Source organism: Sus scrofa, chromosome 5 (genome assembly GCF_000003025.6).
Source record: "Sus scrofa isolate TJ Tabasco breed Duroc chromosome 5, Sscrofa11.1, whole genome shotgun sequence".
Lineage (NCBI taxonomy): Eukaryota > Metazoa > Chordata > Mammalia > Artiodactyla > Suidae > Sus > Sus scrofa.
Window position 1 is genome coordinate 65,622,521 of NC_010447.5, and position 12,652 is coordinate 65,635,172.

Consider the following 12,652-nt stretch of genomic DNA (forward strand, 5'->3'; position numbering starts at 1 on the left):
GAGCCTGGCCCAGATTCTCACGTCATCACAAACAATAAGCACAGTATTTGGAGAAAGTCCATTTGTTCTGTTTTGTTTTTGTTTTTTTAACACCTCCAGCACAGGAGCCTATGGCTGCAGAGACAAGCACTGGTGATCTCTAGCTGCTGGCTTCAGGATCAGCAACAAGGCTGAGTGCCCCAGAGCACTAACCTCCTGGTCAGACATCCCTTCCCACCACTCCCTGCCTTGCCGTGGACAAACCATCTTCGCTTCTCTGGGGATTGTTTTCCTCCACGTGTTGGAGGAAGGAGTGGTGCAGGTCAAGTAGCTGATCTCCAAACTTGAGATGCTCTGAAAGGCTCCAACGTGCAAAAGAGCCCAGAGTCTATGGCACACCCAGGAAGAAGCACAGGCTTGCTCATAACCTCCTGTACCAGGAGGACGCTTGACAGTCACCACACACTTCCACGAAGAGCACGGCGACCGTCTAACACATCTCATTCTCACCTGGTCCGCCGGTGACGGATTCTGAGGTTGAGCTGAGGCAAAGGACACAGAGCCAAGGACTCCGGGCCAAGGAGTCAGTCAGGCTGCTGGCTTGTGCTTGGAGCCCTGAGAAAAGATGCAGCAGTTCCACTCCTTCTTAGCAGGAAGCTGTGTCTACGGGACCCATCTCATAATAGTCACAACAGTGAGAGCAGGTAACCCACACACATGCTGCTGACAGCCAGGCTCTGCTATGTATTCACTCCTACCATCAGAGCACCTATATCACTGGTGATCCATCAAAGAACCATCCTTATGTGGACACCAGACCAATGACAGCCCGAGTTACTAGTTATGATAACTGCCTGCCGGCAGGTAGAGATGCTCAATGAGAATTCAACCCACACAGATCTCCCTAGGTAAGAGGAGAGGGCTCTCTCACTTTCCATCATGTACCTGGAAATCAGTTTGCCCTTGGTTATGTGATAGAGTTTAAAATCTCAGAATTATAAGTGGGACGAGACATTGGTCCAATTCTGGATTTCTCAGGTGAGGTGGGGACTGGATTTCTCAATGCGTGTCACCCAGGGAGTTTAGTGGCAGGACCCGGGCTAGCCTCCAGGTCTCCAGACTCTCAGCCCACAGCTCGTGAGCTGAAAGGTGACCCAAAGACCTCCCCTAGGGCTCCCTGGCCTTGGTCAGGGCAACCGAGCTTAGAGAGCAGTGTGGTCCTGACAGCAGCCTGAGGTGCCCACGAGCTGCCTGGTAAATCATCTTTCAGCTGCCTCATCTCAAAACAAAGCAAGTGTCACCCCGGAAGGGTGCATTCCAAAGGCAGACGACGGCAGAGAGCAAGACAGTCAGAGGGCAGCCTGCGACATCAGGCCTCCTGTCCCCCACCTGTGCACTCCAGACGAGGCCCCTGTGGCCCCCCTAGGAGCCGGGATCGAGGTGTCCTCAGCCTCCCATTGATGTGTCTTCTTTTCCCAGACCGCTTCCAGCCTCCCTACGGGAACGGTCCACACACCCTGCTTTTCCTTCCCACTGTCTCTGCCTCAGGCTCTTCTGGTCTCCTGCGTCCCGCTCTGGTTGGGCCGCCTGGGATGTGACAACACCTCGCCTGCTGTGTCCCAGCTGGAGCCAAGACTGGCCATGTCCCCAGCCTTCCCAGGAGGAAACGGACTGGACTGCGTGAGGAAGACAGACAGCAGGGGTGACAGCAGCGGACACCTCCCTTGGCTTCTTGGAGGAAAGAAGGCGGGTTAGAGGCAGAGTCACGTGGTATCTGGGGGCGGGGTCTCCAGGTGAGGCCCGCCCTGGGGAGGGGGTCGCCTGGCCTTGACACAGCTGCCGAGGGTGGTCCAGGCCCCCGGGCTTCTCTTTCCTCCACACAAGCTGGGAGTCTTCACTCCCTGGGGGGTGTGTGTGTGTGTGTGTGTGTGTGTGTGTGTGTGTGCGCGTGTGTGTTTGTGTGTGATGCAGGGATGCCTGACAACCACCCCCACTTGTAGGGAACAACACGTGAGTGTCAGATGATTTGTGTGTTAACATATATTTTAACCAGAGCCAGCACTTCATTCATTCACATCCTCACTCACTTATTCACCAGACACTTTGTGGGCAGCAAGTCCATGTCCTGTGCTCTGCAAGACATCAAGTGGGCAGGTGTTGAGAACATGGGCCCTGCTACTAAGGCTTCTGCGGTTTGGTGACAAAGTCCTGCCCGGCTCTGAGGACATATCCGGGAGGGCCCAGGCATTGAAGCCAAAGGTAACCCCAGCAACACCTAATTAGGAAAGTAAATTCGAGGCCAGAAAATCTGTGGCTCATCCATTGTGGCTCAGCAGGTTAAGAACCCGACGCAGTGTCCATGAGGACACGGGTTCGATCCCTGGCCTCCCTCGGTGGGTTAAGGTTCCAGCATTGCTGTGAGCTGCTGTGTAGGTCACAGAAGCGGCTTGGATCTCGAGTTGCTGTGGCTGTGGCATCGGCCGGCAGCTGCAGCTCCAATTCAGCCCCTAGCCTGCAAACCTCCATGTGCTGTGGGTGCGGCTCTAAAAAGAAGAAATCAGCATTTTTTCACCAAGAGGAAAAGATACTCGGCTGAGTGGCCACTAGTGGGAAGGTCCCCTCCCCCAGAGCACCCTGGGAGGATTCTGGAGGGAGGGAGGTGGGTGAAGAGGAGGGATTTCCCAGAAGTAGAGTCTGCTCTCTCTTCCCCAGGGACAGGCCAGGCGTGGAGGGAATCACACACTAGAAAGAAGCCCCTGCTGTCCTGAGAGACCCTGCAGATGGCACCCCCCGGGCCGTGGGGAAGCCAGTCTCTTGCCCTTGACATCTGCTGCAGGCAGGTCTATAAGAGGCAGACCATTCCTGGACCACAGGCAACACATCTTACCTCCTGAAAACACATCCCTTTCCAGGGTGGGGTCATCACAGTGGGTAATCAAGTACCTTATCTGATGAACTGTGGCTGGCACCCGGGAAGCGGGCTGGGTGCCCTGGCACCTTCGATACCTGCCTGCCTTTGTTACAACTAATTGCCATGCCTGCTTAACTTCATGGTGGTTCCACACAGCGAAACACAGCGCCTCCAAGACTCCTCATGAATTTATTTGTTTGCACTCCACAGCCATCCTTTTCCTGGATGGGCCTGCAGGATGGCCATGCACTGGCCTGCATCCTTTGACCCCTGGTATCTTTTATCCGCACCATCAGCTTCCGCCTCTCTGCCCCCAGCCTCACCCCAACATCCTGGACCCCATCTTTGAAGGCCAGTGGGTCCTGTCCCAGCTTTTTCCAGCCTGGTCCTGGCACGTGGGAGACCACTGGAGAGGGGGCAGGCCGGTTGGCCCAAGGAGCGGGTCTCATCTGTGGAAGTCAAGGGTCCAGGCTCTCCTTGTCCAGCCACTATCAGAAAGGCGAGTGTAGGTCTCCAGGCTTGGACCTCGGCTCCAGCCTCTTCCCTTCTCCCCTGCCACGGATGAATCAGAAGAAAAGGTGGGTTAGCGATGAGAGGCTGGGCTGCCTCAGGAGGGGGCCCGAGACGCCTGGGAAGGACCGGGCCTCCTTCTTTGGCTCCTTTGCATAGTGGCCCCCATCTGGCCCCATTCCTGGGCTCCCTGGTTTCCCCAACCCAGACCCTCTCTCCTTACAGGCCCCATGAGGGTCCCCGCAACCCATCAGCAGCTGCTCAGGCCCTGAAGTGGCTCCTGCAGAAGCTGCTTTTATATCCCTGGTCCTTTAGATATGGTTACCTTTAATGGCCCCTTTGTCCCCCAAGAATCAAGTCCAAGCTCAATCTCCAGGCCCAGCAAAGTGAAGCTTCATACAACTGACCAGCGGGGTCCCCTTCTCTCTGGTGCCTCCCCCGTCTGCCTGGGCCCCAGAGTCCATCTCAACCCTCGGTGTATCGGGCGTACCCTCCCTCCGTGACAGAGTTCATCCGCCCACCAGAAGCTCCTGCCTCTCCCCCACCTTCCACAGTCCCCCGACTCCTCTAGGTCCAGCTCCAGGGCCCCTGTAAACCTCTCTGGCCACATCAACATGACTGATTTTTCTCTTCCCTGATTTCCTTCAGCCTTCATGGCCTGTTCCACGTGGCAGTAAGCATCATTGTTTTTATTGGAAAGTATGTGAGATTTGGAGCCCAAAGTTCAAGGTCTGCCTCTACGGTGCCCTGGGCTAGGAAAGCCAAGCCCCTGCTCATCCACACAGATGTGGTGGCATGTCCCCATAACCTACCTGCAAGGTCCTTCAAGAAGGGACCAGGGCTGCAGTTTTCACACTTTTTCAGGTCTCCTGCTCCATCTAACAAAGCCAAACACCTACCCCTCTGCCACTCAGTCAAAAGAGGAGAAGTTAATCGAAGTCAAAAAGATACAGGGTCCCCAGTGTTCACTGCAGCACTATATGCAACAGCCAAGACATGGAAGCAACCTAAATGTCCATCAGCAGAGGAGTGGACAAAGAATGTGTGGTACATATACACAGAGAAATACGACTTAGCCATAAAAAATGAATGATTAATGCCATTTGCAGCAACAGCCTAGAAATTATTATATTAAGTGAAGTCAAAGACAAATATATGATATCACATATATGTGGAATCTAAAATACGATACAAATGAACTTATTTATAAAACAGAAACAGACTCACGGACATAGAAAACAAATTTATGGTTATCGAAGGGGAAAGGGGGGAGGGATAAAATAGGAGTTTGGGATTAACAGATACACACTACTATACATAAAATAGAGGAACTCCCTTGTGGTGCACCAGGTTAAAGATCTGGTGTTGTCACTGCAGCAGCTTCAGTCACTGCTGTGGTGTGGGTTTGATCCCTGGCCAGGGAACTTCCACAAGCTGTGGGCGGGGCCAAAAAATAAAAAAAATAGATAAACAACAAGGACCTACTGTATAATATAGGGAACTATAGGAGCTCCCGTCGTGGCTCAGTGGTTAACGAATCTGACTAGGAACCATGAGGTTTCAGGTTCGATCCCTGGCCTTGCTCAGTGGGTTAAGGATCCGGCGTTGCTGTGAGCTGTGGTGTAGGTAGCAGACGAGGCTCGGATCCCGCGTTGCTGTGGCTCTGGAGTAGGCCGGTGGCTTCAGTCCTGATTCGACCCCTAGGTGGCAACCTCCATATGCCACAGAAGCTGCCCTAGAAATGGCAAAAAGACAAAAAAAAAAAAAAAATAGAGAGAGATGAAAAAATTTACTTCCTGGATCATGCTATACCTGAAGGCCGATTTTAAAAAAGGATTTTATTATTTTCAAGTAATATATTATGGACCTTAGACTTAGCTTGAATTTTCCAGCACAGGCAGTGGTTAATTTAATTGATATGAGAATGAAATTGAGTCTAATAGCACTAGCTGAAAACACCATTTATAGGTAAGGGTAGAATTTCAGGGGTAGAAATAACCTAAATCTAAAGAGGAGGGTTGGAGTTCCCTTGGTGGCACAGTAGTTAACGAATCCAACTAGGAATGAGGTCACAGGTTCCATCCCTGGCCTTGCTCAGTGGGTTAAGGATCTGGCGTTGCCGTGAGCTGTGGTCTAGTTTGCAGAAGCGGCTCAGATCCTGCGTTGCTGTGGCTGTGGTGTAGGCTGGTGGCTACTGCTCTGATTAGACCCCTAGCCTGGGAACCTCCATATGCCATGGGAGTGGCCCTAGAAAAGGCAAAAAGACGAAAAAATAAAATAAAATAAAAAATAAAGAGGAGGGTTACCAGGCATCCTGTATATATAGGATATGTCCTGTATTTAATGATTTTGTCTCGATTCCTGCATTGGCCTTCTTAGGACAGCCTAAATGTCTCATATTCAGCTTTTTCCAATAAATTAAAAAATTCAAGAGTTGGAGCTATTTATTAAATTATCTGGGCTTTCTATGCTTTTATTTGCTAACTTTGGTGGCCCTGCTAAGGCGTCATTCAACCCCTAAATCTTCCAAGCTTTGGCCTCCTCTGTGGTATCTCTGTCAGTCGAAGCCCAATTTTAAACATTTATTTATTGGCTGCACCTGCAGCACAAGAAAGTTTCCCCTCCAGGGATGGAACCCACACCACAGCAGCCACCAGAGCCACTGCAGTGACAACACTGGATCCTTAACTCACCAAGCCACCAGGGAAATCCCTGAAGCCCAATTTTATTTTTATTTTTTTATTATTACTATCTTTTTTTTTTTCTTTTTAGGGCCACACTTGCAGCATATGAAAGTTCCCAGGTTAGGGGTCAAATTGGAGCTACAGCTGGTAGCCTGCGCCACAGCCCCCGCAGCACTGGATCCAAGCCATGTCTGTGACCTACACCACCGCTTATGGCAACACCAGATCCCCACTCACTGAGCAAGGCCAGGAATTGAACTCACATCCTCATGAATACCAGCTGGATTTGTTTCTGCTGTGCCACAACAGGAACTTCTTGAAGCCCAATTTTATTTTTTTATTTATTTATTTTTTGTCTTTTTGCCTTTTCTAGGGCCGCACCTGCGGCATATGGAGGTTCCCAGGCTAGGGGTCCGACCAAGCTGTAGCCACCGGCCTACGTCAGAGCCACAGCAACGCGGGATCCGAGTCGTGTCTGCAACCTACACCACAGCTCCCGGCAATGCCGGATCATTAACCCACTGAGCAAGGCCATGGATCGAACCTGCAACCTCATGGTTCCTAGTCGGATTCGCTAACCACTGCACCAGGATGGGAACTCCTTGAAGGCCAATTTTAGACGAAGGTTTAGTAGAGTTCCTTTTTTGATTAAGTGGGATTTTAGCCAGATTTTTAGTCTCTTGTAACCAAAAGAAAGCTAACTGGACACAATTAATTATAGAACCACCAACACCTAAGTTCTAGCCTTGCTAAAATAATACCTACATTTTACTCATCACTTACCACGTCAAGTTAAATACATTATTTCCTGAATAAGCCCACTCGTCTTTTGAGACAGACCTAATTTTCTGTTTCACAAATGAGGAACCTGAGGCTCCTCAAGTTTATGTAATTACCCCAAAATTACACAGCTAGATGGATAGAACCGGGAAACCAAGACACCACCAGGAGTATGCCACTGCGCCGTATTCCCTTCGAGTCTATACTCGGAATTCTAAATTCTCGTCTGCTATTGCAGACAGAATTCTTTTACCGGGCTTGGGTTCACTACCAGTTGAGCTAAAATAACTCATAGAAAGCTGAACTTCCCACAAATAGCTCTGATTTGAAGCCAAGCACAGGAAAAGCACACAAACAGAGCTTTGTTTGAAGTGAGTGGAGGAAATCCCCTCAATACTACCATTTTTCTCTAATTTCCCAGCAACGATCGAGATCAGAAAGTAAGTTTGGGGCTCACTTGAGTGAGCCCCTCCACATCACACACTCTGCAAAGCATTAATGGAAGTCAACTCCATCCATGAAATTAACTGGACACCTGGACATTTTCCACTCTATAAAGACACAGTCTTTTACACCGTCTGAGCTGGATGTGAGCTATGTCCACGTGCAGATCGGAGACAAAGGAATTAGCAAGTTTCCAAAACATCGTTGATGCTTCTTTTAAATATGTGAACATTTAGTAAAAGGAGTCATGCGCTCTTACCTATGACCTGACATTCTGTGTGCAATTCACCTCATTTGGTTATTTCTCTCAGTAACAACATCCCTTCTCAGAAACCGAGGACAACAGAGAGGTGAGACCCTTCAAAGTCAGCCAGGCTAATAGCAAATTGATTTAAAAAAAAAAGTTCCCCCTTTCCAGAGGTGACCAAGTCACCTGGATCATTGAATCACGGTTCATTTAGACTGCAAAACAGTCAGAGGTCAAGGGAAGTCCTTTTCCTGTCCTCGGATTCTGCCTCCACCGACAGCGCCCTTAATAATTCCTACAGCCTCTCACACGCTCGCGGATGCTGTGATGCTGAAACTGACAACACTTATGACCTGACCCTACCCAGAACCCAGACTGGGACCTGAACACACATTCTGGGACTCAAACCCAGCCAAAAGCCATGCTGGGCCTTAAACCCACGGTTTTCACATTAGAATCACTCACCCGCTGTCTGGACTTATTGAGGTTGAGGTTTTAGTGCCTTAGTGCAGAAGGAATTCACTGAGAGACAAAGGGATCAGCAAGAAATAGATTTATTGAGATAAGACACTGGTGAGAGAGGCAAGCAGGCAAGCGAGGAGGCTCTGCCCCCGGAGATCAGGTGGGCTACACTTTTATAATCCGAGGGGGGTGGGGGTGTGAAAAGACCACCTCTTTCTCTTTCTTCCAGTAGAAGCTCCTCCTTCGTATCTGGTAAGAGAGTTTTTGACCCTATAAGGGCAGACTAGGACTGTCAAGGTGGTTATTCAAATCAGCAGAAGGGCAGTCCTTAAACGCCTGCCCTGGGTCCGAAGGGTAATGACCTGAGGCATATCTCATGCATATCTCATGCTTTTATTTGCAGTAAGCCTGCTTCGTTCTGATGGCTTTCTTTTTTTTTTTTTTTTTTTTTTTTTTTTTTTGTCTTTTTGCTATTTCTTGGGCCGCTCCTGCGGCACTTGGAGGTTCCCAGGCTAGGGGTCGAATAGGAGCTGTAGCCACCAGCCTACGCCAGAGCCACATCAACGTGGGATCCGAGCCGCGTCTGCAACCTACACCACAGCCCACGGCAACACCGGATCGTTAACCCACTGAGCAAGGGCAGGGACCAAACCCGAAACCTCATGGTTCCTAGTCGGATTCGTTAACCACTGCTCCACAGCGGGAACTCCTGATGGCTTTCTTGAGCGATTATTCAATTATTAACTTACAGTGGTCTCCCCAAATTCCCTAGGTTTCCCTCTCTACCTGCTTCCGTGACTACCTGTGTAACATCCTACTCAATCCCTATCAACGCGACAGGTGCTCAAGAGAGCAGAGGTGGGAGGTGGGCACTGACGGAAGCCTGGAGGGATGGAGGCTGGTGGGCAAAGCTTTTCCTCCTGCCTCTCTCTACTTGATCCAGTGTCTCCCCTTGATGATTTCCTGGCAGCCCTGAATATTTGATGCAGGTATTTCCACGAATGAAAGAGATGCGCTTCCTTCCCACCTGTCCCAGCAGCCTGAGGGAGGGCTTCTCTGGCTCCTGGAGAGGGTCAAGGGAGCCAGCATGGCCAGGAGACATGGGGTGTGGGAATCCCACACGTCTGAGGTCAGCAGGATGGTGATGCCCGCCCCACTCCACCTCCACTCCGCATCTTCCCAGCACAGGAGGGCATCTTGCACCTTGGCTAAGCCCAGCCTAAACTGCTGACCTGCTGAACAGGTCACCAAAACTAGAACCCAAAAATAATGTCTGTTCTTTCAACCCCGGAGGCAAGATATTAACTCGGGGGAGTCAGTGTAGGAACATGGGCTGGATACAGTCTTTGATATGGATATTGATTAACTTTTGTGGCTTAAGGGCTCCAGGGAGTAACACCCCCACTGGACTTGTTTTATTATAGGAAATGTGCCTTCCCCACAGGCCTTGTTTACTATAGGAATACAACTCTCCAGCCCACTCCTCAACTGATAGAAAAGGAATGAGAGGAATGGTGACTTAGTCTAAGGAAAGAAAAGGACAAAGAAACCATAAAACTTCCACGGGACATTTCCACGCCTAGAACCCCTATTGGACCAGGACTGATGGAGGTAACTGGGCAGGGCCAATGGGAGAAAATCACATTTTTCTGGACCCCACGTTGGTACCTCCCCCCACCTTTAAGAGATAAAAATCCCTATAGGACAATAAAGAAGGGGGCTCTTCTCCCCCTCCCAGCAGCCCTGAGAGCTCTTTGCTTTCCTGTAATAAAGACTTTGCTTGCTTGCTGCCTGTGTGTTCGCGGAGTTCATTCTTTGACTGCCGTGAACAAGAACCCAGATTCTGATAACATCTTTCCGTCATCACCCCTAAGTTTTGAAATTAATGACAGAGCAAGAGCCACCTGATCGCCCAGTCCCCAGAGCCGTCCCTCCTCAAGGCTCCACGTTCTGAGATAATAAATGTTCTTTGGGTTTGGGGTTTTGTTTGTTGGTTGGTTTTTGTTTTTAGGGCCACATGTGCGGCATATGGAAGTTCCCAGGCTAGGGGTCAAATTGGAGCTGCAGCTACCTGTCTACACCACAGCCACAGCAATGCCAGATCTAAGCCACATCTTCGACCCACACCACAGCTCACAGCAACGCCGGATTCTTAACCCTCTGAGGGAGGCCAGGGATCAAACCCACGTCCTCATGGCTACTAGTCTGGTTCTTAACTTGCTGGGCCACAACAGGAGCTCCCAGGTTTTTTTGGGGGGGGCGGGGGGGTTACTTTGAAATGCCACTCTTCGATGCCATCACTGTCAGCTCCCAGATAGAGCACTGCTGGGGGCTGAAAAGATGAGAAGAGGCCCCTGCCTTCAAGGAAATGACAGGCCCGTTGAAGTTAAGACACATTTTCAACCAGGCTGTCAACTCTTTGAGGTGAGGGGCTGGCAATATCTGTGTCTGTGGAAAGGATTTGAATCTGAAGCACAGTAATTTGCAGAGCGATACAAGGTCACCCCTCTAGGGACACAGTGAGTGGGCCTGTCCCCCCATATGGAGGCCTCATGAAGCAGGACAGGTGCCGGGTGGTCCTTGAAGGAGGTGTGAGACTCAAAGAGATGGGGGTATGAGGGGAGACAGAGAAAGGCAGGATCCTCTCGGGCCCTGGAAAGATGGCTGCTCCATAGGGATTTGTCCTGGGAACAGGTGAATGGCTGGGAAGTGAGCTCAGATGTGGTGATTCAGGGCATGAAAGACACCTACCAGAAGAAGCGCTCTCTCAAGGCAGCTGGCAAAATTCATTCTACGAGGTCACGAGGCAGACCTGGCACAAGCCACTGTCCCCTGTAGCCAAGCTCCAGAAGCCTCTCAAAGGCTCATTGTCTCAGGGGCCACCAGGCCAATGCCAGTGACCTTGGAAGTGCTCAGGCCAAAAGAATCTCTATCCACTTGTGCATCCCTGTGACCTTACCCAGCGGGCTTCCTGCCGGCCTGGGGTGGGGTCGAAGAGCAGGCCTTTAATTGGATTGTAGGCTAAATGGACTTCCGAAGCCTGGAAGCGGAGTAAGAGAGGCACCTGCTTCTTCTAGTTGCTACACACTGCCCCATCCCCCACTCTGTCTGTGCTGCCGGGGCCTCAGAGGAATGATGACGGGCTGCAGGGTGACAGCCGAGCTCTGCACAGGGCCGTCCCCCTCAGGGCCTGGAGACCAGGCAAAAGGAAGCCCCTGTCTTCTGCTCCCAGCTCTGAACACAAAGGCACCCGATAATTCCCAAACTAGAACCAAACCAGCTCCAGCATTCAAGCACAGAGCAGCTATTGCTCATTTTGTTCAAGGAGATTTCTTGCTTTTGCTGAGCAATGCTCATGGGCTAAATAGATCCCAGCTCCATTAGAAAACCCTCACGGTTGTGCTGTAAAGTCAGTACCATGGTCCCTGTGTTGTAGAGAGAAAGGTGTCTGAGGTCTCAACGCTCGTGAGTGAGAGGAGGATTTGAACCGGTTCAGTCCGATAGCGAAGTCCGCGCTCTGTCCACGACGCCCCCACGCGGTGCCTGGAGACTGTGATTTCATCAGGGTCCGCGCTGCACGCTTGTTTCACAGGAGCCTAGCTGTAGAGGCGTTGCATCTTAGCCGAGAGCGAGTGGGTGAACATCGGACATCAGACCCAGCCCTGTCATAAAGCAGCCACCAAAGCCATGAGGCCTTGGGCCTATCAAGTGTTTATCAAGTGTTATCGCCAGACTTCAATTTTATGTATGTATGTATTGTCTCTTTAGGGCCCCACCCACAGCATATGGAGGTTCCCAGGCAAGGGGGCAAACTGGAGCTGTAGCTGCCAGCCTATACCACAGCCACAGGGGATCTAAGCCTTGTCTGCGACCTACACCACAATTCACAGCAACCCACCAAGTGAGGCCAGGGATCAAACCTGCATCCTCATGGATACAAATCGGGATCATTATTGCTGAGCCACAATGGGAACTCCAACTTTTTTTCATTCATAGAATAAGAAAAGGAGGCTGGATGACGGGCCAGACCCCCTCCAGCTGCTATGGTTGAGAGGCTTTTCACCTCTTCCGTAGAGAGACTACCCCAGGCTGAACTAGGACCTTCTGTCCCAACTAAGAGCTTCTAGAAAAGCAGCTCACATTGGCTCCTCCAGACGCTTCCAATCCCCACTGTTAGGAAGAGGAGGTTCGATAGCACCAACTTGGCTGCCAGAGGCTCAGCTTGGTGGGTGATGGGGCAGTTAAGGGGGCAATAGTGATGGGTTCTTGGACCCACTAATAACCATTCAGTGGGATGACATTCAATAAGAATGGTAAAGATCCACCAAGCCAGCCATTCCGGGCCCGAGAATGATGGCTTTGCTGCCTATGTTTTGGGAAAGGGGCACCCATTAATGTCATCCACCTTCCTCTCCTTCCCAATCCTCTCCTCCAGCAGAAAAAGCCGCAGAGCTGTGGTATGACACGAGGGGTCGGGGGCGGGGGCCAGCCTTGCTAACAGAGGACATGCCTTTCCTGAAAGTTGGTCCTGCAGGATCAAAAGTCAGAAGGACATTGATTGACTCGCCAACCAACCCCTCAAATCAATTAACCACACCCAGCGGGCAGGCCCAAGAGAGAGAGAAAGAAGGGCGC

The 12,652-nt window shown here is 50.8% G+C and overlaps 1 protein-coding gene across 3 annotated transcripts in view; it reads right to left on the bottom strand.

Annotated features, from left to right (window-relative positions):
• KCNA6 (potassium voltage-gated channel subfamily A member 6) overlaps positions 3,061-12,652 on the bottom strand; it is a 33,977-nt gene continuing 24,385 nt past the window's right edge. Inside the window, exon 2 of one of the 3 annotated variants that reach the window (XM_021092438.1) lies at positions 3,061-3,442. The gene's annotated coding sequence lies outside the window, so the exon portion shown is untranslated. Of the gene's footprint in view, positions 3,443-8,093; positions 11,680-12,652 lie in introns of those variants that run through there. The other 2 variants (XM_021092440.1, XM_021092439.1) reach the window with 2 other exon arrangements.